Source organism: Colossoma macropomum, unplaced genomic scaffold, assembly GCF_904425465.1.
Source record: "Colossoma macropomum unplaced genomic scaffold, Colossoma_macropomum, whole genome shotgun sequence".
Lineage (NCBI taxonomy): Eukaryota > Metazoa > Chordata > Actinopteri > Characiformes > Serrasalmidae > Colossoma > Colossoma macropomum.
The window spans coordinates 17,162,429-17,187,448 of NW_023494810.1; the positions used below are offsets into that span (position 1 = coordinate 17,162,429).

The 25,020-nt window shown below is 38.5% G+C and overlaps 1 protein-coding gene across 1 annotated transcript in view; it reads left to right on the forward strand.

Annotated features, from left to right (window-relative positions):
* The first annotated feature begins 3,467 nt into the window (after positions 1 to 3,467).
* foxj3 (forkhead box J3) overlaps positions 3,468 to 25,020 on the forward strand; it is a 138,569-nt gene continuing 117,016 nt past the window's right edge. Inside the window, exon 1 of the mRNA XM_036559816.1 lies at positions 3,468 to 3,718. The gene's annotated coding sequence lies outside the window, so the exon portion shown is untranslated. The remainder of the gene's footprint in view (positions 3,719 to 25,020) is intronic.

Sequence of the window (25,020 nt, forward strand, 5' to 3'; positions counted from 1 at the left end):
TGCACAACTAACAGGTTAACGTGTCAACGAAATCATTCAGAGTGGTTTCCGTTCTAGAGAAACTTACTGAGTCAGACTTGCTCATAGTGGTGGTGACAGGAACCAGATGTCTGAGGAGTTTAACGCCTCTAAAAGCTCCCTCACAGATAATTATTACATGAAATCCTTATTGAATATGCTGCCTGATGTCTGAGACATTGTTTTACAGTAGTTTCGTGTTAAAGTTTTGGACTGAAATGTATTTTAATCAAATTATTTTAATCCATTCATAGTGGAGGGATACATGAAGGGTGTTCTAAGGTGAAATAGTCCCCAAAGAACACTTTTTTTTCAGATTGACCATTATTTTATCATCACCAACATTACATATATAAACTCAGAAGACGTTTGAAGGTTCACTTGTGGTTTTGGATAGTAAATAAAATGACTGTATTTGCATTGTAGACATCAGGACTCTTGGTTCCTGTCAGCACCACTGCAAAGAAATCTGGTTTCTCTACAAATGAACCATTTCTCATCAAACCACTCTGAATGACTTTGTTCATACCTCAACCACTGAATTATACAGATTTTTTATAAAATTGGTATAAAAAAGGTAGGAGTAACTTTTGAAAAACTACAAGGTGTTTCTTTTCTTTTTCCTGCTAGCTGGCTAACGCAGAAGAGGTCCATGTAGCAAACTTGCTGCTAGAAAGCCTAATATCATGTGTGTATTTATTAACCATACCATCCGCTGCTACACTAGCAGGCAGGATTTCATTATAGTGAGGGCAGTTGGTGGAATTTTCAACAGTTCTATATGATATATTTACATAATGCATGCTTGGTATTGGTGTCCCCATAACATGACAAATGTTGTATTCAGTACTAGTTTTAGGCCAGAATTACCCTTTAAAGGGGAAATTCCACTGATTTTTCAAATTTTCTGGTTGAGATATAAACAAAGTAATACAGATTGGTTTGATGTGAAATGGTTCATTTGTAGAGAAACTCACCAACTTAGATTTCTTTAAAGTGGTGGTGATAGGAGCCAGACGCCCTGATGTCTACAATGCAAATATAGCCAGTTTATTGACTATACAAAATCACAATTGAACATACACTTATCTTCTGAGGTTTTATATGTACTGTTGATGATGGTAAAATAGTGGTCAATCTGAAAAAATAAGTTCAGTAAGTTTTCCTTGGGGACTATTTTGCCTTAAACACCCTTCTTGTACCATTCCATCATAAATTGATTAAAATAAATTGATTACAATATGTTTTAGACATGCATTGATTGTACATGTATTGATAACCATTCCACATAATTTCTTTCTGTGAGGGAGCTTTTAGAGATGTTAAATTCTCCAGATGTCTGGTTCCTATCACCACCACTATAAACAATTCTGACTCTATAAGTTTCTCTGGAATTAAGCATTTTATGCCAAACCATTCTGAATGATTTTGTTGAAACATTAACCGTTTAATTATGCAGAAACTTTTAAAAATTGGTGGAATTACTCTTTAACGTTCTGTCATAAAGTAGTAACTCCGTCTATATAGCTGACTGACTTACCTGCATCATCCTAGACAGTTCAAACAACCAGAAGGCTGTTTATCTATAATGGCAAGCTAGAAGATGAAGTGAGAAGATGTGCTTTTTGCTTTGAGTCGTGCTTTTGACAGGCAGGAATAACACCAATGTAGCTGAGCTTATATTGAGGTTTGGCTGGTGCTTAAATACGTAGTTAGCAGGGTCATGACCTTAAAACATCTGTTGAGTGTTTGCCCAGTCCCTCCACCGACTTTGCCTTCAATAGATTTTTGACCAATATCTGTCGTGGGTACATGTAACAGCCTGGACTCATTTAGTCCAACTTTGAATCTTCTTTCTCAGTTTTACTGCACTTTACTGTTTGCTGCGTGATGCATTACTTACTGCGTATGTCTGCGTGCTAAGTTTTGTGCTTCTTGACAACGATTGGTTTTCCCCTTACTTACTCACAAAATATGCTTGGATTGGGGGAAACCTATTATTGTATATTACACTAATTGTTTTCCTTAAGTTCACGTTTGTCGTGGTGCATTAGAACCAGAGATTCGATTCAAAGTGTCAGTCATCTAATCTGTCAGATCTAGTTATGTAGACGGTCTGCGTTGAAGCGCGGCATGGTACATAATAACCGCGCACCGTTTTTCGGCTGAAGCATGGAAGTAGTCCCGCAGCGGAGGGAAGCAAGCGCCAGTGCCCGGATGTAAGTTGTCCGTAAAGTAGTAATGGTGAGTTCGATTCAGTTGAACGAACCGATTCCTTCGAACTGATTCAATGGATCGAACGTCTGGTTCCCAAACGCATAACAGACAGTAGAAATCAGCCACAATTTCATAGAGAGAGCTTACGAGCTATTTCAAAGAGGTATTTATTTTTATGTTACAATATGGTACTTTTTTGTGAGATTAAACTTTAGTGATGAGCAGAGCAAAGTTTTGTGAAGGTTTTGCAACATTTCATGTCTGCCCTTGGTAACATCTTTAGACACATGTAAAGAAAAGTCTTGTTTTATGTAATGACAACTAAGAAATTTGTCACAATCTCTTCTCTCACAAAAACGCTTTCATTGGGTTGTTTTTGAAATGCTTTGTTCATTTCTGGGCGAGGCTGGTCTGTCATCAGGTGATTCAGGTGGTTGCCTTGAATGTGGTAGTGATCACAGGCAGAAGTGTCAGGTATCAGGAATTTACTGACATATGCTGAACAATTGCCTCTGTTATCACATAACATGTACATTTGAATATCACCTTGTAATTGTGTTTCATAGGTCTGCATTTCAAAAGCTTATTTGTCTGATATGTCAGTATTCAGCATCCTATTTATATTAAAAGTGTAAAAAATATGTTACAGTTTTATTACAGTCCCTATACCTTCAACACAGATGTAAACTATGTCTTGTTAATGATATTAAACACCCCTTTTACATTAATTTTGAGTGACTTATCTACTATAGAACTCTATAGAGTACTTCTAGTGGACAAAAGGTGGATAAGAGATCCTTTGTTCTTACTGCAATACATTTGATTATTACTCCTTTATCTTTTATAATGGATTTGCTGTAATATATGTTTGAGTGTGTAGTGTATGGTGTTGTAGGCATATTGTATTATATTATTTAATATTATTATATTATATTACATTATATTATGTTACATTGTTATATTGTTGCCTAACAACACCCCTTTTATAAAATTACTTTAATTCACTGCTTCTCTTGGTTATTGCTTTATTCTCTTCTCTTCTCTTCTCTTCTCTTCTCTTCTCTTCTCTTCTCTTCTCTTCTCGCATAACAACACCCCTTTTCTGGTAAAAAATCAATTGTGTCTATTGTTCTATTCTATTCTATTCTATTCTATTCTAGATGTTATAAAACTTTGGAACATGAGACTTGTGAATCGACTCGTTTTAAAGAACCGGATCTCAAAGAACCGATTCGTTCCTGAGTCGGGCATCGCTGAAGGCGATCTGGAGGCGGAGAGGCGCAGCGGAGCCGCGGACACACCGGCGCTGAGGGACGGCGGAGTCTCCACCGTACGACGGACACAGAGCACAGGCGCTTCTGGATCAAGACCGGGGAGCTAGTTCTTATTTATTTCACCGAAAAGGAAGGGGAGGGGAGCAGTTAAAAGCCAGGCTGCCTCGCTCCAAATAGGGCAGCCGCAACTGAAGGAAAAAAATCCCCGGGTAAGTGTGAGCGGGAGCTGCGAACGAGCTAATGCGGCTAAGCTAACGCCGCGGAGCGAAGTTGAGAGTGAGGCCGGAGGAAGGGGCGAGTTTGGCGGCGTGGGCGGTGGAGTTGTACCGGGGGTTCGGGTGGAGGTCAGGGGGGTTGACTTTTCTTTTAACCTCCAAAGGGCCTTAGTTCGCAGAGGCTAATGTTGATGTAGACGCGAGACAGATAGGGGTACCCAAGAGCGGACTGCAGTTGTGGAGAAGTTGGATTGAAAAGCAGCCAGCTGTCAGAGAAAAGCCGCGTCGTTAGCTTAGCCTAGCATGCCTTAGCGTAGCTTGGCGAGAGTGACTGAGCTCAGACAGCCACGTCTTGCACGCTGCTCCAACTTTTAGCCCAGCCAAAGTACTACAAACTTTTAAATTATAAATGTCATGCGAGCTAGCGACATACCAAATGCTTTTTACTCGTGTATTTGCGAACCACTGCTTGCAAACTCAACGTTTTTCTCCAGTCAAGCAGCTGCAGCTGAGAGGTTAAGGCCATGTCCTCAGCTATTTTAGAAATAACCTTAACTTAGATGTGCTGTCATGAAGGAGTAACTCGACTTTAAGGGTGGTTTAGTCAACCTGGACAGATAACTGACTTCTCTGCATTGTCCAGGACATTCCTGACGACCAGAAAGAATAGGAACGTTTTAAACCCAAATGGAGTTGTATTCCAGAAATCTGAACATGAAGCACTGACAAACAGCTGTTATCTATAATCTACTGGCTAGTTTAATGGCATGCTGGATGAACTAGAAGATCATGGCTTTTGCTTTGAGTTTTGCTTTTGACAGGCACGAATGACAGTGTGGCTGAGCTGGGGTTTGCAGCGTACTGGGCTGGTGCCTCTCTTTTAATGCGAATAACTGGCTTGATTGGAGGGAAAAGGACCAAGACTGTCAATACATTTACTATAAACTGGAATAAATCTATTCATAGTTGTCAGCAACTATGAATAGATTTATTATTTATGTACATATTATGTACATATTGTGCAACAGATTTCTATGATGACATTCATGAACTCTTTCCATATGTGACAAAGTTGTTTTATTATTGTTGTATTATACTAAGTGTCTTCTTGAATAAAATGTTTTTACATAGTTTGTGGGCCGTGGCCCTTGAGCACGTTTTAAGTGTTGACTGTGTGCCCACTCTTTGCCGCCAGTTGGTTTTTGGCCAATATCTGCTCCATTGGTGCATGAGTACATGCGTTTAGTTCAACTTTGACTAATACCTCTCAGTTTGACTGCACATTCCTGTTTTTTATTCTTGCTGATACATTTCTTACTGTATGTGCCAGCATAGGCTGTCTGCTGCAGAGTGCCCACTGTCTGTCAAGAAAAATAAAACGGACAGTGATGGGATTTCCCCTTACTTACTCACAGAATATGCCTGCACTCTCACTGATCATTGGCTGTTGTATATTCGGCTAATTATCTTTCTGAATTTAAGGCTTTTTAAGGGCCTGTTGTAGCCAGAGATGTCTTAATATTAGCTGCTTGTAAGATTTGGCTCCTTCGTCAGTCTAGCAGTATGGCAGTGCCTGTAAAGATTCAAGTTAGCACCAGACCTGTTTGTCTTCAGGTTGTAGACTCTCAGAAAACAGAAAATGATTGAACCGTCATTTACTTGTCAGAACATGCCTGGTAGTTCCTCTGTTGAAACCGCTGACTTGTTGTATTGAGATCTGGGCGCATTAGGAAATAAGCTATAGCCTTTAAGGGAGTAAGTTATAACTTAAATGCTAAGTTTAGTGTCCTCTTAAAATTTTGTGTGGCAAAGGAGCTACTTTTAGCCTGTCAGCTTTCTTTTTTGTGTGTTTTGGCTGTATTAAATAATGTTCAGTAATATCTTTTAGCTTTGGGTTTTCAGTTTCACTGCTTGGATTTCAAGTGAAGTTAAACATACTGTGCTTTCGTATATTGTTAGGCCTGTATAACTATTGATCGATGTTGACGTTATACAGAAATTGGTTGCAATTAATGAAGAAGAAGAAAGTATCTATTGTAGTCTTGTGATTCTAGTGAACATATTGCCAGTTTTGCTGGGTTAGGCAGTTATTTTGTGTTAATAGTTGATATGGACTTAAACGTAAGACTTGCAATAGGTTTCTTCTTTTAGCATCTGTAGTGTAATCTTTTTTTGCATCTTCTCCATATCAAGTTATCTTGTTTGTTAGATGATATTTGCTGACATTTATTAACAATTTTGGTCTTTTTTTTGGCTTAATTTTGTCGATTTAAGGAGTATTTGATATGGATGCAAGTCTAAGGCCTGCAGTGGGCAGTACTTTTCTTTGAGCATCTTTGCCATGACTCTTCTTGTAACTATATTGTTTGTTAAATGGTACAGAATGGAAGCTGTAAGGCATTTGTTGTGGTATGCGGTAATCATTCCCATGTCAGGATGTTGTGAAGGTTTTTGTCGCAGCATTGCATACAGTCTGGCATCCCTCAAGCCCGAAGGGTTCACACTTAGCATCCTGCCGCTTAGCCGCTAAAACTTACCTGGAAACTGCTGGCATTTTGCATTCCTCCCTCTTTACTCTGTCTTCGCTAAACGATGCCATAGGCTAGACACCAGATGGGCTGGCATCATATAGCTAGATCCTCTTCAGCCTCTTCCTTTGATGCTTCATCATTGTGTTTTTTGGCTCTCCATGCATATTGTGCTTAATGTGATGAGGTTTGTCAGATGGTATACAGTGAATACAGTGTTTTCTGAGGTTTCAGCACAAAACCTTTTCTTTTTTTCTCTTCTAAATGTTGTTCTTCACCAAGTTGATTAATGAGAGTTTGTCCTACCTTTAGAAAGTTAAGCCTTTCTCCAGCTGTGCTGCCCAGTGCTTGCTCAAAAACATCTGTTCACTTGAATTTACATTGTATAAGATCAGTTCACTCTATTTGTTTTGGTGTAGTTTGAACAGGTAGTGTGTTAGACGGTATTTTGTTGTGCTTTTTAACGCTAAAGGTGATGAATAGAGTCGACACACTCTTCGATGTAATTCTCACCACTGTGAAGTGATGCTTCAAGCGAATATCTTTTAATCAGATTGAATGTACTGACATTAACATCATGTGTAAATCCAAAGTCCAGTGTCTAAGGCTGAATAATCGACCAATTGTTTTGATGATTCATCAAGATTTTAGAAAAGGATGAACACTCAAAATGGACTTCATTGGACAATAAAACGCCATGCAGAGCTTTTCAGTGTTTCTAAAATATGTTACTGGAAAAAGAAAGATTAGCAAGCCTTTAAAAATGCTTCAATAACCATAATCTAAATACACTGTTACATGATAAATAAATGCATATAAATGGATGTGTTCATCAGGCTCTGGCACTTACTGTAAGAGAGAGCAGTAGGAAAATTTTAAATATCCATTATCATGCACGTTGCCAACAAATCATTGCTGATTCATCACTGAGAAGTTTTAATTAGATTTTTTTAAAGTGTAATCATGACAGCCCTGCACTTACCTTTTTTTAAAAAACTTTTTCTTTGATTATTGATAATACATCTTAGACACGTTAAACTTCAATAGAAAAAAGCGTACAATTGCACGTAAATTTTAAGTGATGACAGGGGTTTGTGGATTATGTTCTGTCATTCAGTGTCTACTATAATGGCCTGAATTAACAGCAAGGTGTGCACAGATTTAGTGGACTGACGTGGAAGAGTCAAAGACAGCCTTTCCTCACCTTTTGCATACCAATAGCTTATTTGTGATGCAGCAGTGGCCCTCTGCCCGGCCCTGTCTCACTCGGAGGCTTTTTAATTTTTCCCCTTGTTGAAGTGATTATTCAAATGGCTGTCCGTGAGATGGAGTTATCAGACCCCTGTTGGTAAATGGGCTCCAGGCTAGCTAAAAACACTGCTTCCCCTTACTCAGAAGTCAGCCATCAGGTAGCCACTAGGGATCGACCGATACTTCATAGAGCGATATTAGCAAACTTCAGGCAATGGAACATCATCAAAAATGCTGGTTGGACCAGCTCAACAGGGTGGGCCACCATGGTCACCACAGCATCACATTAGGCTAAAAGTCCTTCTAAAAGTCTGTAATTAAATAAACAGATTCTTGAAACTCAAAAAAGGCAATAATTATATAATAAAGTTTAACTCTCAGAGAGTACCAGGCACAGAGTTTGCTTTATTGACTTCGCTGATATGATTGCTATTAATATATGTCATTTTGAGGTAATACCAATCGCAGTCTCAAGCAATTATGTACATATTGTGCAGCTCTATTTTACTATTAAATACATCAGCAATTTAAATTAACCTAAGTAGTAACAGTAGGCCTACGTTCTGCTTGTAAGACTGTGAAAAAAGGCCTATATGTGACGAGACAGTGTACTGACAGCTTTCTTTGGTTCACTAGAGCTTGATTTTTGTGTTATTTCTGTTACAGTATTAAATATGTTAATTGCACCTTTTTGCGACAAAGTTGCCTAATTGCTAGGGCTGCACCTTTTTGACAAAAATGGTAATTGTAGATGTTTCAAGTGACACCACGATGCAGATTAATAATTACAATCAACAGTGATTTGTGCACATCAGTGTTACCTAAAAGTGTGCTCTACAGAAATGGCTGTTTCTGATTTGTCTGTTTTTTTGTGATTCATTAATTTGGGACACTATATTTACAATTTTAGCTGATTTACAACTAATTCTGCAGTTCTAGGCACTAGACATTCAGTATGTAACATTTTTTGTATTTGAAGGAGCCCATGTGAAAATTGAGTTTTCCTCACTTTTTTTCAGATGAAAGAATTTGATATAGTATGTAAACACTTATAGTTTCAAAATGTACCATTCACTCTGCAGTTCATATATGGACTGTTTTTGTATGTTAGTCTCCATATATGGACTATGTTTGGACATTAAGCTGCAAAAAGAGTCTGTTTGCACATATATACAAACATATGATCAGTCTATTGACTAGTATTCGATTCGTCTAACTACCATGCAAAATTATGTGATTTCTGCTTTTTTTTGTCCAGCGAAACAGCAGAAGCCCTATTGCCCACTGCATTTCCTGTAGTGTATTGCAGTCTTTTAGAATGACCGCAGGAATCATATGAACATTCATAAAACATTATAGAGTGCTTATTACATTAATCAGCAGAAATCATATCACCCCCTACAGTGCAGCAATGTTAGGCTCTGACAGACCTAAAAGCCAACACCTGGTTAGATTCTCTTCAGGGTGCTTATCATTTATCTTGTACTTTTATCGTATGCCCTGACGATACTGATATTGCAGAAGGCTGTAATATGCTAATACTGAGCAGTCTTGAGCAATCACAGATGTGTTTTGGGTGTTTGGACGAACAAAGGAATTCACAGTTCTGGTCAAACAGGGCAGGCTGTCCTGATCATCTTGAGAATTGGGCTGTTTTTCTGAAGCTGAAAAAGTTTTGGGTTAAACTCAATGTCAGCTATGAGCAGGCAGATTTATGCTGACTCTAAAGTAAGCTAAACTTTATCGGGGTCGCTGTTTATGCTAAAGATCATTTCAATATGTTTAATTTTAGTGTTACAGACAAACATTTAAGATCAGTTAGTTAACTACTTAGCTTTACTTAACTGCTGATAGTATGGCTGATAGATCAAATAAGATCAAACAGGATTGTACAACGCTCACATTGGTTATTAAAACATTGTGTGTGATACATATTAATACACTCATAACACATGCCATTCTTTGTTTTATTTCTGTAAAGATTGCTGAAAGACCTAGTGCAATAGATGACAAGTTCTCCTCAGCAACAACATTGTTTTGACTAGCTCCAGGAGTAGCTTTAGCCTTAGCCCATCTTAATTGAGCAGCTTCTGTCGCTAAAACCTCCTCTATAATAAACATGGAACCCTACCGCTTTAATGCTGAATAACTACATTATCTCTCTGGTTTAAATGATGTAATTTTAATTTTTTGGTCCTCAAACATTTATGTCTACACTGAACACCTTGTAAAGCCAGAAGAGTTTCAAATGTACTCATATGTGTTTCTAGATTTTTTTTTTATTCTTCAGAACAGTAGTCTGTAGTAAGGTTTAAGGATGCTAGCAGGTAACCTGAACTGGAAGTTTGATGGATGTAGCAACAGTAAATAAGGGAGGTGGGTCTCAGAATTTTAAATACATTCAATACACAAGTTCAAATACAGGCAAGACACAACCTCCACACTTTCCTTATTGTCTCATCTAGCAGTATCACAATGTTTTTAATAACTGTTCATTTTAAAGTTTGTGTTGTTCAACCACTGTAGCAAAAAATAATGGATGTTAATATGCATATCAGAGCAACCCTATGCCCAAATGCTAAACCCTGCTTTAGCCTGGTATGTATAGGAAGTTCAGCATGTTATGCTTTAATCCCAGTCTGAATTTGTGTTGGAGTGAAGGAGACTGGAATAGCTCAGTCTTTGTTAGCGATGCCACACACATTACTAGCATGCAGATGAACCCATTCATCTCCTGGAAATGCTTCCCTGATTCCAATTTGAATCTTGTTTGAAGTCATATTGTGTGATCCCACTTTTCTGTGTTAAAGAAGTCTCTTTATGTGAAAGATCAGAGGGGATAATTGCACTTAAGTGAACCTCATTTAGAACTGGCCTGAGCAATTACAGTAACTGCACTTCTAGGCAGTTTTTGGACCTGCAGTAAACGGCTCTGCAGCTGCATGACTGCCATCAGATCAGTCATAATCAGCTAAAGATTGACATAGTTTGTGATTAGAAGTAACTGTTCATAGAAGAGTAATTTATTTTAATGCTAGTCATCATGCGTTCATTTGTGCTTTGCGTTTTTGCTAGTTTCAAATAACATTTAAAGTGTTATTTTAGTAATTATTAAAAATAAATTATTCTCAAGGTGCTGTAGGTGAAACCGAGCCAGCGCGGCTTCTTCAGGCAAAACCCCCTGGGCTTTTGGGGAGCTGTTTTATTATTAATGTTATTCAGGAGCCAAATTTTGAGTTTTGCTCAGCTGGGTGCTTTAATCTATTTTTGCTGTAAATTAATGAATTTTTAAAGAGCCCCTCGCTAGATATGGGTGAATGTGGGAATGCAGCATTGGTTCAGAGTTTTTCACCATCCCCACCACCCTCCCCCTGGGAAGGGGAGCACTATACTTTCATTTTTTATTAATGCTGAAATACACTGCCATAAATCCACCAGTCTCTCTGTGTGCTAAGAACTTTGTCAGATGTTGGACTGTACCAGAGCTTCTCAAACTTCTCTTCACATTGAACAACCCCGTGCTGATATCGAGCCCAAACTACTTCATTAATGATGATGTTTTTGAGTTCCCGTTTCACTAATTGTGAGGGGATGGAATCACTAGTGGCCATGCGATGCAATATTATCGTGATACTTGAGGCTCAATACGATTCCATTGCCGTTCTGAAGAATATTAAGTGATTTTCTTTTTTGCGATACATACTGTGATTTATCATTTTTACCATGACTTTACTGTGGAATTGTGCATGTGTCCCAGCTATACTACCTTGCTTTATAGTGTTGAAGGCACTAGAAGCTGCAGAAACGATGCATTTGCCATTAGGCCATGGCCTAATCCCATTTTACCTCTTGCCCCTACCACTTAGCCCTCACCCCACCTGTTTTGCATGTTCATGTCTAGGGGTAGGGTGTCCTGATTTTTGTTGAGATAGAGGGATAGGGTGAAGTGTTACATGGCCTTCTAAACGGAAGTTTTTCAGAGGCACACTCCAAATGGAGTGTTATGAGGGAAAAAAAGAAAAAATGGCAAAATGGCTACGCAAGTGACCGAAGAAAGAAGTTAGCTAAATTTCCCAATCCACCTTAAGTGGTGCAGCAGTTACATTTTGGTTGCCTCAGGTGTCAGAATATAACTGCTGTATCATTTAATGTGGAACGGGAAAATTCTAATATAGCTAGAGCTTCATATCACTGAAGAATTAGGGGTGGATGACAATAGATAATTGTTGCAACCCCCCCTTTTGAAGGCATATGATTCCTAAATTCAACTAAAGACCAGCAGTGAGGTTGCTGAACTTTACCACTCCTTTGCTATCACTGCAGACTGGCAGGATCGCCTGCAGAGCACCACTAGTAGCCTGTAAATGAAGTAATGTTCTTTTTTTATTTGAGGGTTGTCCCATTTCGTAGGGGAAGATTTCAACCACTACCCCTTGTAACTCAGTTCCAAGGGGCAAGGTGACACTCTCTTTTTAAAAGATGGGGGGGGGATTGGGGGGGGTAGGTAGGGGTAAAAATAAGAAATGGGATTGGTCCTAAAAGAAGCAGAAAGTAAATAAGTAAATGTCCTGTTCTGCTGTTTTGAAATATCCTGCTAAATCCCACAGTGCATCATATTGTGGATAGTGAAGACCAAGTACATTTCTCATTACAAAGAATGGATTTGTTGTCAGATTACTTTGCTAGAACAAACTAGCAACAGCATTGAAAAGAACGTACCAACAAAAGGCTGAGATGTTATTGCTAGTTAACATCATAGCCTACTTGCGAACTTCTTACAAGTGAAAGTCAGAACAAACTTCAATATTAGGCCTGGCTAAGACATCCAGGACATCTAAGACACCAGACATAGGCACACAACTTGCTTACAATAGAGAATTAAAAGGACTCTCAGATTTTACAGTGACGTTGCAATAAATTATGGCATTTTTCATCTGCTGATACAAAATGATTCTGATATCATTATGCATCCCTATAAAAAATGGTTATCACAGTGTTGTGATTCCAGTGGCAGCAAATTACTGCATGTCTAATACTAGGCAGCTTTAATGCTTGGTGTAGTTGGCGTTTGCATGTAAGCGTAGTAGATTAATTAATATTTTCCACTTTATATTTTGTTAAAGTAAAAAATGTGTGCATGTTTTAGTGTTGTTCTCATTGAGTCTTTAGTTGTATATGACAGAAAGAAACTATCAAAATTAAGCATTCAGGATCCGAAACAACAACAGCTTATTAGCATGTAATCGTGCATTCTTTGCACATTTCACTGTTGAGTGGGAGAAAAATATTCAAATAACATTTTAACCTAATCACAGTACTACCTAGCAATTTATTTAGTGTACAGTTTCAGTTTACTCTCTGTGTTACTTGGGGCAAAATGCAGGGTGAGTTGTGGTGAATGGTTGTGGTTATTGCTTTTTTTGGCATTGATTTATTACATTTAGTTCATTCATATTGGTTTATTTCCTTATGGGGGCATTTTTGCCCCATATCTTGGGCAAAAGTGTTAAATATGGCAGCATTTTTGCCTTTTGCCCATGGTTATTTTTTAAATTGATGCTGTCTAAAATGACAGGTTTCCTTTTTAGCCTATCCTTGTTGTCTGATACTGAAGCTGAAGTTGGTCTTTGTGTGGTTGGTGTGTTGCGTGACACAGTGCCACTCACTTTCGTTAGCCAGACCGTGTTACCTCTTTGACTATGCATGACACTCTTTACCACAGCCATTCCCAGAAAGCTTTGGGGATACACCGTATTCTACTGTCATTGCTTTCAAAATGACGACTGGAAATTTTTTTTGACTTCTCACTTTATGTAGGCCTGAATGAAGCCTTTCAATGGTATAAGTGGTAACCCACAGAATCAAAGCACATGTGGCAAGTAGGCTAAAGTTTTCCACTTTGATGCATTATGTTTTATTTAAAAAAAAAGTGTAAGTTCTTTCAGGTTTTAAACTTTCGATAGTTGCGTGATCGCTTTCGTTATTCTTGTCTATAAAGAGTCTATATCAGGCTGTTTTTTTTTTTACTGTTTATATGTGTAAAGACTGATATATGTAAATGATGTCAATTGGCTGCTCATTCGAAAAGCTGTCCAGACTGAAACACTCCTTATAATGTCATTTCAAATAGGCAGGGCTAAAGGGTTGTAGACTGCATAGATTCATGTAAATGTATTGGTTTTCACTATATCACAATAGCAGTAAATTCAAGCTCAATGTCTGTATCTTAAAAATGGACAGGAGTGAAACTTTTAACAAAGTCTAGATCAAACTCCTTATTTTTAAAAAGTGAGCTATTTCAGTTTTCCATGATATACCTTTAACTGGTTAAAAGAGATCACAGCCGTCTGGTAAAAACACGACATGTTTTCACTCACTATTTTTTCACAGCAATAGATAGGAATAGGGTCTAATTCAGCACAGTTTTGCTGGCTGTGTGCAGTGAATGGATTTTGCTAAGCTTACACAGCTTAGGTAATGATAATCAAGCTGTCCTAATACCATTTGATATCCATTTTAATTACTTTAGCTTACTGCACACTCAGCTGTAGTTGAAAAAACACCCCTAAAGAGATGCAGCTCTAATAACCCGCTAAAGATGGTCAATTATCTGCACCCTGTGCAGAGCAATTTCTGTCCCGTTCCCTCTGTGCTCTTAGAGTTTTTGGTAAGTGTCTCAGTGGTTTTTGGTTTAGCTTACGAAAGTCAAAGCAGAGGAAGTTTGATACAAACCTCTGATTAGCAAACTTAATTGGTTCAGAGCAAGAAGATTATTCAGAACAAAGAAGGCTAGCAGAAGGTTAGCATAGTGAAATAGGTATTGTTTTTGAGATAAGAAACTAATTAATAATAATGTAACTAGGAAGCATGCATAAAATGTTTAGTGATTCATTTTTTCACTGCAGCTTTTAGAGGCTTTTTCTGTCGTACACTCAACTTGCTTAAGTGCTAAAGAACATGTTGCACTTATTCTGCTTTTTTTAGCTTCATTCTTGAATGAGGTTTTCAAGGCTGTTACTATCATGCAGTGTGTTATGTTCTTTAACCTAGTGCTTAGTTCTCACTTGATTCAAAGGACTTGTAGAGCCTAACATTAACGGGTCTGTGTGACCAAATATAAATCTGCTGCAGGAAGATTGCTGGTATTTCTTTTGTTTTACCCCTCCTTATTTGCATTTGGCACTTCATCGTGCATGGTATGGTAAAGTGGAGTAGAGCATCAGCTTAGCTAGGCTGTTGCTGGTATCTGATTTTTGTCACGAACATATGTCAATGCAAATGTTGATGTACACGCATGTAAAAAATGTTGCAAGTCCTCCTAGATTACAATGTAACATAAAATGCAGATGTTTTAGCACAGTAGCCCAGAATGCCAGAGTACGTTTGACTATACCGATACGATTTAGATATCATTATTCATTTCTGCTTTGTAGCTTGCATTAGAGCTGCACAATATTGACAGAATACCATACTGCAATTATATTGCAACATATAATTGTGATTATGGTATGTCTTCCATGATATCATCGGTGTTGTGCCAGACCCTCCTAACTTTTTACGTTATTGTGTGAAAGTTTTGAGTGGAACAATAGATAAATAAAATGACTTGGATTAAGATTATTACATTGTCACAACTTTAGAGTTAAGAACATTTTTTTCCTTCTCATATAAAGGTGGGATATGAGGTTTTGTTGCATTAGACATCCCGTGATAGACTGGTCAAAATTATTTTTACACACATACTTTTTTTTTTACATGGGTGGATATGTGGATGTCTGTGGTTGGTCAGGAAGCTCACAACCCAACCACAATATTGTGAATGGTTAGAGGGCTCATTTGCATATTGCAGCTTTTTGTGATATAAGTAATGCTGAGGCCAGTATGCGGATAATGATTAACAAACAATTCATTGTGTAGCTTTAGCCCGCATTGCACAACAGGTCTGAAGAAGTTTTTTTTTTTTTTTAACTTGTATTTAATCCCAGTAAATTGTTCTAAACATTTTTCTCAAGGGCTATGATTCTGCAAGTGTGATTCAGAAAATCCCAGAATGCAGCCAAGGAAACCCTCTGCGGAGCTGCAGCTTTACAAAGACGAAACTGACACTCTGAGTGATGACTCCCCTTACCCATAAACCCCTCCGCCCCCCACAGCATGTCTCTCTTTTCTTTTTCTTTTTTTTCCTTTCTCTCTCTCTTCTTTTCTCACTTTTGGACTCTTACAGTGCTGCATTCACAGTCTGCTCTTCACTTAACAAACAAGCGCTCTGTGGAGATTTCTGAAGAATGCCTCATGTTACTCAAATGAGTCATATTTCCTTTGGACTGAGTGCGCTCCCTGCGTGCCGAGTGGGGGAGGGGCTGACTCATCCCGCCTCGACTGTACTGCTGTGGAGAGTTGGTCACTTCCAGTTTTATTAAACCGATGGTTCAGTCCAATGTACCCAATCAGCTAAGACAAGTTTTGTGTATGAAGTTTGCTTCTTTAGTTTTGATCTGGGGCTATGAGGCTAATGTAACAACTAATAACAAATAATAGAAGTCAGTGTCATACAGACTGCATGCCTAAATCATCACACATTTACGTCAAACCTCAAAACCTGTTCAGTAATCTCAGTTAGCCTTGCTTTTGTGGTTTCTGGCATATTGTTATCTATAAAAATGAACAAAAGTATGTCCCATAGCATAAAAAAACAGTAATGGCGGCCAACTTGAAGCCTGAGTTTTGCCTTCAGCCTTCCGGCTTTAGTGTAGAAGTAAGTAAACTTAAGCCACCAAACCTGTCTTGGCTGATCAGCTACATTTGGGGTTAGAGGAGAAATTTGGCAAATTTGATTTTTGGTCTAACCAACGTTTTAAGCATTGCTGCATTTATGATAGGATGTTAGATGTGTTGATCAATGGGACTTTATTATGGCACATCTCTCGGTGGTTGACGCTGGGCCGGACCGGCTGAGTCATCTCCTCGTAAATAGACCGGCTGGAATCCTAGCCCTTGCAGTGACCCTGCCAGTGGCTGCTTTTGGACCGCAAGGCCGGAGAAAGCTGCACCTGGTGTCTGAAGGCATTCAGACTTTTCTGTAGAATTTACTGCTGGATGTTATATTCTCTGTATTGTTATACCTGTGTTGGTGTTGCTCTGTGATACTGATTTGCAGTGATGATTATTTTTCAGAATTTGTGCACTTTACATGTGGTATTCATGACCGGACAGTAAATTGCTATGATAATCGTTTCTCATTTCCTTGCTGATTCAGGTTGTTTTGAAAGAACATTTTACAATAAAAGGTAAATAGTGCATTTCAGCAGTGCTTATGTGCTTCATGTCTGGTATATCAGGTTTGTAAGCATGCCATTGCTCAGGAAGCATTAACGTTAATAAAGCTAAATTAAATATCATTAACGACTGTGATACCTTGATGTGTTTGGAGATATCATGACATTTGATTTAATCACTACAGCCCAGCGCTAGTCTAAATATTTGACTTGATTGGGACTTTCAGGCACTGAAAGAAGATTCAGCTTTAGAGTAATATTCCTTTTTTTTCTTTTCTCATAGAACACACACTATGCCTAAAGACTCCTGGGTATATGCTGAAGACCTAGTTTTACTTTGCACCATGTACTATAAAGAAACCCATAAGTAATTAATGTCCTGTGCAAGAGGAGGTGCTTAGTTTGGAAATAGTAAAAACTATGACTGATTGAAATGGTTAAGACGTGACCTCTTTGCCAGCGAGCTTTAGTCAGTAAACTTCGTGCCTTCTCTTTACCTGTGCTATTTGGTTTCTTGCCAGCAATGGTGAGTCACCGGAGACTGCATGACCTACTTTTAAAGTCTTCTAGGAGTGCCAGAAAGAGTTCTATTTGCTGAATGATACACTGGATAAATAGGGGTCCAGACCCGTTTTGGATTGCCCATTGGCCACATCAGTGTGCATATAACCTTCAGAATTCTCTTGGTAAAGGAAAATAAGTGATAATAATCCTTTCAGGCATGGTTCAGCAGGAAAATAATAGGACCACTGATTTCAAGGGGCTAAATATTCTGATAACCGTTGGTCAATTTAACTTTTATGTATTTTTATGACCAGGGTCTTTTCTATGTGGAGTTGTCTTTTCTGTGTGCATGTTCTTACCGTATCTGTGTGGGTTTCCTCCGGGTGCTCCGGTTTCCTCTTAGTCTAAAGACGTGTAGTCAGGCAAACTGGAGATGCTAAATTGGCTCTAGGTGTGTGTGTGTGTGTGTGTGTGTGTGTGTGTTTGCCCTGGGATCGACTGGCGACCTGTCCAGGGTGTTTCCTGCCTTTTGCCCAGTGAGTGCTGGGGCCCCTGCGACCCAGGAGGTTAAGCGGCTTAGAAAATGCGTGCGGGCATGCGGGTGTGTGTGGGGCGTGTGTGCGTGTACTTTTTATTTTCATTTCGTTCTTCCATAATTTGTTTTAGTTTAGTTTGTGCTCCAGTGGAGCATTGTTGACGGATCCAATTGTCAGTTCTTAACCCCCAATCACCCCCCTCATGGCCCCCCCCAGCCCCACTGTAAAGGAGTTACAGCGTGTGTGCATGTCACTGTTGACAACAGCAACATCATTTTATCAAGTTCAGAGTGAACCGGAGCTTTCTGTGTGCTTCTGTTTCTATTACTGTGTAAAGATGCACAAGGCATCTTTTGTTGGATCCTTTTGTTGAATTTTGTTGCATTGTTGTATGCACCATTGAGCTCATTCAGTGTACAATACAGATCCACAAGTGCTCATTATTGCTTTGTTTAATTAGCATAAAAAAGGTAGAAAAGGGTAGTTTGTGAGACAAACTAAATTAAAAGTTTCCAACTTTGATCACATTCTTTATATATTAGAATAAATTCAACAGCAGCATGGAGAAATCATGTGATGATCTTAGAAGAGCAGTTTAAACAACAGGAATAAGGGGTTAACTGTCAAATTTCTTAAACCCAAACACGTCACAGTTCAGGACTACCACAATTATACCAGTTAGGCAATTATTTAAGCTGACCACGGTTATTAGCTTTCACAATCATATGTTTGTATTACAACAAACAGAATGAATTATGCACATTTTCACAGAGAGATGTCAGGGCTTTTACGCAAAAACGGGTGTACTAAGCTAACTTGGTACTATAATACCTTTAGAGTACTCTATTTCAACTTAAGCTGTTTCTGTTGCCAGTTGGGAGCTACTAAGTTCCAACAGTTAGAAAGCAAGATAGCTAATTGGCCAATTTTGCTACTTTAGGTTTGTACTTTAATAGACGCATATAAACGGAAGAAAACAAAGTTGATTGCGACTATTTATGTGGCACTACAGTCAGCTAAACTTTAATGATCGTGAAGAGCCTACTCCAGCAGCAGAAACTCTGAAAGTCTTAAACAATGCAAATATTTTTCCACTGTGTGTTGAGATTCCAAGAATTTATTTATGGGTTTGTTGGTTTTTGTTAAGAAAAATAAGTGCCAAATTGTTGTTCACCAGTTCTCTTCAAAGAGATGTTGTAACATTAATTACCTCCTGCTAACTATATTGAGGTTTTTGCATTCAAATTTACCAGTTAAGCCTGCAGATGGACATGATATTCTAACAAGACCCCATTCACTCCTGAATTTTTTTTTCTACATCAAAGATTCATTAGGATGTGAGGGTAGACACTAATTATCAGTGACGATTTTTTTTTTTTGATAATGAAAGTTCTGCAGGACCTCAATATCGGTTGATATTATCATCCAACTGATTGATCAGTCATGCCCTAGAAAAAGCAGATTAAATATCTGATTTGTATGTTTTGACAGCATGTGAATGCATAATGAAAGGAGTTTCAAGAGCTGTCTAGCTGTCGTCTACCAAGGTTTTGGTCTCAGATATTGCATGTGAATAGAAATCAAGGATGTTAAAAAGAGTGAGGGGATTTCCTAGTATCATCTCTCACTATTTGTTTGAATAATGAAAGCTGCAATGTGGAAAAATTGAGTAAAAGCAAACACCAAATGTGTATAACTTTTGGGATAAATGATAGAAACTATCAAACAACATCCAGCCTGCTGTCATTTCAATCAGAAATAATGCAGCTTTTTTCAGAATGCGGACCAAAGCACCTCTCAACTTGAACGCTAATAGCTGTATTTTGTCGTTTGTTGTCTTGCATCAAAGCAGAGAAAAATTAAAGCTGAATATGGCTTCTTGAACTGCTCTTTTCCCCTTTACAAGACTTTGCGACTTTGATATGTCAGTTTGCTCTGAATCCTGCAGCTTCGTCTGACATGAGTGGTCCTGAATGGTCCAATCCCGCAGAAACCCCCCGGTATGCACGCTCCAGGGTGTGTGTTTAGTTATTTAGTCTGCTGTTTCTAAAATATGGTTTGATGCCTCCACTTCCCTGTCTTGATTCACCCTCCCTATTAACATGCAAAAGAGAAAGTCGCTCATAAAAGCCTGCGTTCAGTAGGGGGTATCCGACTGTTTTCATGGGGACTTTAATGGCCAGAGAGAGTGACCACACACATTCCGCTCCAGACCCCACACCCCACCCCCCGAAAGCTTTGTAGTTCATTTTTTTCCTCCCCCGGAAGTTTGTTTATGATCAATTAAAAAAAAAAACAAATACTGCTGAGGATGAGCAAATTACAAGCTATTTTTTGACTGATACTGGTTATCTTCTGCCGTCGTTTGCTTCATGTGCATCTGCAATTTAGTCGACAGACTTGATTTTTTTTTTTTTCTTTTTTCTTTTTCCTTTTCCTTTGATTGTGTCAGTGCATGTGCAGTGTATGCAGTGAAAACTGCACACCATTAATTTGGTTTTAATTAGGGATGTCCCGATCAAGTTTTTCTGCCCCTGATCCGAGTCATTTAATATTGACCATCTTCCGATAACGAGTCTCGATCTGATACTTATATTTTCCTAGATAATACTATTGCACAGTGCACAATTCAAGTACATTACAGTTATTAAAATCAATCCAATGTATATGCTTCACAACTGAATAGCTCTGCAGTGCATTAAGAATAAAATTGCCTGCATCCAAGCTATGTTTTTTTTTATTATTTTTACAAAATAACAAAGTAAACAAGCTAAAAGATGTCTTCATAAGTAGCTTGGATAAATTCCACTTAGTGCAGCAGTGCAGTAGAAAAACTAGAACACTCAAAATGAGTAATTTAATTATAATTCCACTTTAAAGTGTTGTAATAGCTTAACATTCACAATCATGACAAATAAAAAACTAAATTCCACCTAGTGCAGCATTATGGTAAAAACAGTGTACTAAAATTAAAAATCAGAAATCTCAATTTCACTTAAGTGGTGTAGCAGCTTAACTTGAACTTGTAAAAAACAATATGTTTCCACTTATTAGAGTAACAGCATTACAGTAAAACCTGAATATCAAAATGATAAAGTTGCATAGGACTTTTTTGTTATCTGCGAAGGCCAGTTCTTAAAGTGCTTTTATTGGAGCTGCTACAATTTTTCCTTTCTCTTATTCAGTTATCTACACTCTGACTCTCACCTCAAAATGAAGTGAAGGGTTTTTTGAGGAAAATCAGCATCTCTGCTGTGTTAGGTGATAGCCGCGGTTCCTCTTCTCATCAACGATGTTTGAGACTGGACTAAAGAGTCGCTCACTGTCCACACTTGTACAGGGGACACAGAGAAACTTGTTTGCAATAGCAGCCAGTGAGGAACATTGCGGGATACTACACCACACACTTTACATCAAAAGTCGTGTCAATCCAGTGCGCCGTGAGGCTAAGTAATGACGGGGAAACATCAGAACTCCAAATGTCTGTGGTAAAGCTCTTATCACACATATCTGATAGAAGACCTCGCGCGTGCTCACAAACCTTGTTGTAAAGCTCCGGTATGGCCGTGTCTGGAATGTAGTGTTGAGAATGTAGGGCATAGCGTGGCTCCAAAAGATGGCAAAAACCTGTTTTCGACCACAGCGATAGGCTGGTCATCCAAAGCGATGAACTCGATTACTCTCTCAGTAATCTTTTCGGCCATGTCGCTGTCTTGAGAAAACGTCTCTTTTCTTTTAAAAGTTTGCTCTAGTGTGTGTTGCTTTGGTGCAGTCTTTGCCTGAGTTACCTGAGTAAACTCACTGTATTCCGCTGAGTGTTTACTTTTTAGGTGCCGTATCAGCTCTGTTACTACCGCCTCGCGAAATGTTCTCATTGCATACATTACACGTGGCTGTTGGACTGGTTTCGTTCTCCACTTTAAAATATTTCCACACGGCAGACATTTTAGCAACGTCCTGCAACAAATTGCGCTCTCCTACGACACCCATGTGACCGCTGACATAAAACAAAGGATTAGGCATAGATTCATGCTCAATAAAGCCGATACCGATCAGTTAAAAATGCCTTGATTGGCCCAATACCAATCTTTGAGATCGGATCGGGACATCCCTAGTTCTAATGTTTTATTGTTAATATACATTAAAATAAGAAGCCTTTTTTCAGAGACCTTTGGGTCCCTGTGTTTGCTGCCACTATAATTAGGAATATACAGTACTGTGTAAAAGTCAGTCAAAACAACTGTTATCCATTTTACAAGCTATCCTTTTTTCAGCATTAGGACAATAAGCAGAAAGCATATATTTGACAAAACACAGAATTCTTTTTTTTCAGTATTACAAGTTTGTTACAGCTTCTGTTCTGTTTTGGGAGATTTGTTTTCACTTTTTCGAATAAATCTGCAGGAATATTTTTCCTCCCAAGTTTGGCCTCTGGGGTGGTCACTACATTGTTCAGAGAACACCAGCAGCTTCTTTCTTTGATTTGCAAAATTTCTGTCTATTTCCTTTTCTCAGTAATGACGTCTTGACAGCCACACATCCTTTCTGACCCATTGCGTTTAAGTCTACGAGGTCCTGCATGGTTGTTACAAATCCTATTTTTTTAACGACAGTTTTGGCAGCTCCTGGTTTTCACTTATTTTCCTTTGACTTTTCTTTCCTCATGCAAGTGGATGTAGAAATGCACGATCATTAACGGTTAGGGCTGATTCTGATTTCTAGCCAGTTGGGTTTTGGCAGATTTTTATTAACTGTTTTTTAATCTGACTGTGACACATTAGCATATTTCATTGCTTTTTATTAGCCAAACTTGCAATTTAAACACTATTTTCTCCTTATTTGGCCAAACTGGTATTTTTGCCTGTTTATATAACATGAATCAAATAAAGTGCTACATCTAAAGTAAGAGACAATTGGCTGTTTAACACAATCAGCCAGAATTATGCTGCAACGTTTTGGTACCGTTGTAGCAGAACTTCAAATACAGTGCGCAGGCACTTACTAGGCTCAGGTTATTTCTGTCATGAAATTGCAATGCAGATCTGTCAAACAAAGGAATAAATTGGCAGATTCCTTTTTCATGTTTTCAGCAGAAATCTGCCAATTCCATTCTTGACTTACTCCAGTGGTGCATCCTTACTTATGTCTAATTTTTCTCAGGTCTGTTTCCTGAAAAATGACTTGGCTGTTTTTAAGTGGAAATTCAATAAATAAAGGGTGGTGTCTCCCTTTTGTAGCACTGTAAATGTTTAGATCAAACTTTGTACATCATTTATTGCAATTTACAGCATTTGAACACATTCTCAACTGTTCATTGCTGTTTTAGCCAAGAGGAATGGTCTAGAGCCCTTCCATCCAGAAATCTCATGTGTAATGTCCGTCAGTGTCATGCTGGTGACACACTTTTGTTTGGCGCAATTTAAAGTAGCGCCAAATCTCTTACTGTTGACTCTGTCATTGCCAGCTTGTATAGCAACAGTTTCTTAGATGGTTGCCTGGGTGGTGACATTTAGCTAGCTTGCTAGTGTCAGTCTCCAGTCCTCGTGAAATAAAACACTACAGACTTCAGCCCACTGCCTTATTAAACACCTGATTCAGCTTGTCAGCTAATTAGCCAGACATTCATGAACTGATTTCAGAGCGTTAGATGAGGGTGAATGCTAATCTCTGCGGCACTTTAGCCCAGAAGGTCTAGTCTGTAGGCAAAGAAACTTCAGTAGAGGATGGCCTAATGTTTATGAGTGGTATGTTACAGTCTTTAAGGTGGTTGTTTTTTCCCCCCTATATTAGGTAATCTATTTATTATTATTTACATAGATTACTAGCTATCTTGGCAAGCTTGGTATTTTGTTGTTTGTTGGCTAGCATTTCACAATCCAAAGTTAACTTATAATCACTTATTTTGATGCTGCTCGACTGTTAACTTGTGATGCATTGTTTTTTATTGCTTGAAAATCATACTAGTTGCTAATGTTTGTTTGCAGGTCTCTGAAGATAGCTAGTGAACTGGATTAGAGGTGTTAGCAATTGTGCTAGCTTTTCAGCTAGTGAGCTTTGTTGCATCATTCCAGATATCCACTGTAGTTTTCCCTGTTTTTCTTTGTCTTTCCATTACAACTGCAATGGGATATTTAACAAGAAAATATTTGTTCAAAGTATTTGCCGTCATGTGTAATAATGCCATGTCATTTGTTGAAAAAAATACGTTTGAGTTTATTATTCTTTTAAGCTTTCTTAAGTAAGAAAGGAAAAGAATGTAGCATGTGGCTATTTTGCTTTTTGAAGTGATTCAAGTGCTACAAGCTTCAAGTGCTGCAAGCTTGGAAAGCTATCAATGCTAATATAAGGCTCCCGGTGGACGATAATGGCAGGTCAGCAGTTTGCACCAGCGATCCTCTGTTCTGAATGAGTCATGCTGCCTGCCACATGACGTGTGACTTCTGCCAAGTGAGTCATCCGAAACAAGAGCAGTTCAGAGAGCAAGGCCTAGAAGGAACCGAATGTTATGGGCAAGAGATGTGCAAGATGTAGGCTTTTGTGCATTGGATCTTGCTGGAACTTTTGTTGAAAAGAGAAGGACCACTAAAGTCTTTATTTTTCGACATTTTTTTATTTCTTTTTTAATTAACTTGTTCATTAAGACTCCTTGTATGCTAATCAGGAATATCTGTTGTTACATAAATGAAAAGTGAGCAAAGAGCTGTGCATAATAATCAAATGTTAATCTGCAAGAAACTGAGGTTATGCTTATTGATTTGCCTTGCTTAACCCCCCTCTGATAGTGAGCTGTTCAGTCTTATAACCTCTGAGCTTTGAGGTAATTGAGGTTAGAAGTTGCAAAGGATTTTGTCCTGTAGTTGTGTCTTTTGAGGTGTAACCTCTCAGAGGAACTTCTATTGAAACCCAAATCGAGGTCAGAAGGGTCCTTTGTTTTGTTGTCATTCAGGCTAACTCAGCTGGAGCTAACTTGAGCTGAGCTGGAGTCCACTGATGTGTTGCGGAACCGGGTGTGTATTGAAAGGAATCTGTCGCTGGAAGTGTTTCAGGCGTTTCCACACCCACAGCTGGCAGAAATAGTAGCTGTGCTTCAGGCCCAGCAAGAGGTGCACAATATGGTCATAGTACCATATAGAGGTGGGCGATATGCCAAAAATATTATATCGTGATACTTCAAGAAATTTTCTTGATACATGATATGTCAC